Raw genomic sequence first — 3,296 nt, 5'->3', positions numbered from 1 at the left:
TTAAAGCGGTGACATTTGGATAACACTTGAAGCCTTGTAAAGTGGTTTTACAACAGGCATTCTCCCATTGAGCCTAACTGTGTGCGGTAGGCACTGTTGCTATTATTATGCCCATTTTATAGCTGATGAAAGTGAGACCCAGAGAAGAGAAGCAGGTCTCTCCAGACTTCAGGTCCAGCATCACTTTACTACATCCTGCTGATTCTGAAGTTAACCTTCCAAAGATAATAATGTTGGTTGAATGAATTAAAAAGGATATTCTCAGGCATTAGATTTCAATACCTTTTAACTGCTCCATAGTAAGGCAAGGCTTTTGGTGAACTTCAAACACAAGGTAGGGAGGGAGAGATCATTAGCATGCTTCAGGGTTGTGGAAGATACTGCTTCTAATGAACAATCCTACATTTTATAAACAGAGGTTCACACCATAGCGAGATGGAATGAGCTCTGTTAGGTCTGTTAAGAGTTTCCTGGCCTACAATCCTGATATCCATTACAGGCCAAGCACTAGGTATTTTTCCCCCAAATGCTATTCAGTCATGTAACAGAGAATACGAGGGAGTTCACTGTGATTTCCACCAATAGGAAAAGAATGTTAGGGATTCAGAAGAGCCCTGGGCTAGAGGATCCTACATCTAAAACTGGACAGGACCTCTGAGCTCTATCTCCTCCATCTGACTTATAGAGGAGGAAACTGAGGCCCAGGTGTTGAGTGGTTTTGTATCAAATCTAGAACCGGAAAGCAGATCAGAGCCCATGTTGTCCAACCTTCTCACTGTACAGAGGAAGAAACCGAGGCCTGGGGAGGTTGGGGCTTCTCACAGTCACTCCCGGAGTATGTGCCAGGAATGGCCTGGCCATGAGCCTCTCCTCTTAGGCCTCTTTCCTAGCACAGTTCTCCCTCCCTCCTGTTTGCCTTGCACAAACCTTCATTGTCCGATGCCTCAATGTGTTTTCTACATGAAGGTTAAAAGAAAACTAAGAACCTGGTGAGGAGTTAGCTACTGACTAGAGTTTGGAGAGTTAGAGCCTGGTTTGTGGATTGAGTATCATCACTGGGCTAGCAGCAACCTTGGACATCACCCAGTCCAATGGCTCTTGACCTTTATGGTGTCCCCAAGGTAGGCTGGTGAAGCCTCTGGATTCCTTCTCAGAGTTCTTTCTCAAATGCATGAAATTAAAGATGAAGGAAACCAATTATATTGAAATACAGTTATCAAAATACTTTCACAGACTCCAGGCTAACAGCATCTGAAGCTAATGTAAGCCCCTCATTCATAGATGAGATAAATAGGACCTCAAGACAAAGAGATTTTCCCAAGGTCATGAAGCTAAAGGATGGCAGAGCTGGGGCCTGAATTCCCCTACACCTTCCCCTTGCCCCTCATCAGAAGGGCTACTCATTCAACATACATTCATTACCCTGGAAGGATTCCCTGCAGAATTAGCAGAATGTGGTGGAAAGATGCTAGATGAAGTCTGCAGAGACCATTTCTCCCTGCTATTCTTTACCTTAGGCAGCTGGGTGGTGCAGCGGATAGAGCATTGGGCCTGGAGTCAGAAAGTTGTTTAGTCAATTTTAATAGGGTCTGACTCTTTGTGATTCCATTTGGGGTTTTCTTGGCAGACATACTAGAATGGTTTGCCATTTCCTTTTTCAGCCCATTTTATAGATGAGATCTGAGTTCAAATCCTGCTTCCAACACTTATTAACTGCATGGCCTTGGTCTACCTCAATTTCCTTATCTGTAAATTAGGGGTGATAATAGCACTGCCATCCCAGAATCGCTTTAAGGCTAAAATGAAATAGTGTTTTTTAAAGTGCATTGCAAATCATACAAATGCCAACTACAGGCTAGCTATTACTGTCCTTCAAACTTGACTCAAGTCAGAGCATCTCTGATTGCAAGTGCAGAGGGCAGCATATTCCATGCTAAGTGAAGGCCAAGACTTTAATGAGCAGAATGAATGCTCAGAGGCACTCATCTGCTATGGGGCCCTGCAAAGATGGTGGAAAACGTGGATGAAAAACATCAGCCCAAAGGGCTCATATCTCGGAAGCCTTGAAGGCAAGAAGGCTGCAGCCTCCTTGAATAGTTCCCCGGCCTCCAGAATCATCTCTCCATTGAAACCCACACCCAGACTGGCCTCCCTCCTTCCAGACCCCTACAAGTCCTCTGACTGAGCCAGGCTTTCTAACATATTTTGAAAATCCTACCAGTTGCTTTTGATTCCCTAAAGTTCTTTAAATGGCTTAATTTTAAAACTCTCTCAAGGCCTGATAAACTGTCAGCAGAACTCTTAGAGATGAAACCTGTTGGGTTTGATTACCTCTGATGGGTATCTGGGCTTGGAGCCCCTAGCAGTTTTCAGACACAAAGGAGCTAAAAATGGAGGGAGGTTGGGTAGGGGGGGTAAGGATTTTGAAATGGGAAACATTTATTTCACAAATCATAGGGTCACAGATTTAGGGCAGGAAGAGACTTTTGGGGTCATTCAGACTACCCCTTATTTTACAGATGAGGAAACTTAAGACATAGATTTAGAGCCAGAAAGGACCTTAGATGCAGCTCTCTCATTTCACAGACAAGAAATGAAAGTGACTTACCCAAGGTCATTTGTGTCTATAGTTAAGAGAGTTGGGATTCCAACCCAGTTCTTTGATTCCAAATCTAACATCACCATGCTCTATTTCTCAGGCTTAGGTTTCCATAGAAATATGGGCTTTATAACTTATAGGGGTCTTTGACATCACCTTGTCCAGAAGATCTTAAGATGGGATCAATGAATTTATTTTTAACGTATTTTGATTACTATTACTATAGGTAAAATTGGTTTCCTTTGTAATTTTCCTCTGTATTTCATTTTATGCATTTAAAAACATGATTCTGAAAAGGAGTCACTAGGCATCACCAGATTGCCAAAGGTAGGGGAGGGCCAATGACAAAAAAAGAGATGAAGAGCTTTTTGTTTTATAAATGAGGAAACTGAGGCCAAGGAGGCAAATGACTTTCCCAGGGTCATAGGAGTAGTATCAACTAATCAATCAGCCAAAAAATAATTATAAATCACTTTCTACTCCCAGTGCGAGGAACCTCTGGTCAAGCGTGTGACCCAGACATTTTCCTCCCCCCAGGCTGTGGCCAGTGGTTTCCTATTACACAGTTTAACCATGGGGTGAGCTGCTTCCTGGGGCTCCCATAAGGGGAAGACTGAAGGCAGAATAATACGTACACACATACATACTTATACACACACACACACACACACACACACACACACACACACACACACAC

This window comes from Vombatus ursinus, unplaced genomic scaffold (genome assembly GCF_900497805.2).
Source record: "Vombatus ursinus unplaced genomic scaffold, bare-nosed wombat genome assembly UNPS02014808.1, whole genome shotgun sequence".
Lineage (NCBI taxonomy): Eukaryota > Metazoa > Chordata > Mammalia > Diprotodontia > Vombatidae > Vombatus > Vombatus ursinus.
The sequence above is the reverse complement of the archived record's forward strand: the minus strand, read 5'-3'. Positions refer to the sequence as shown.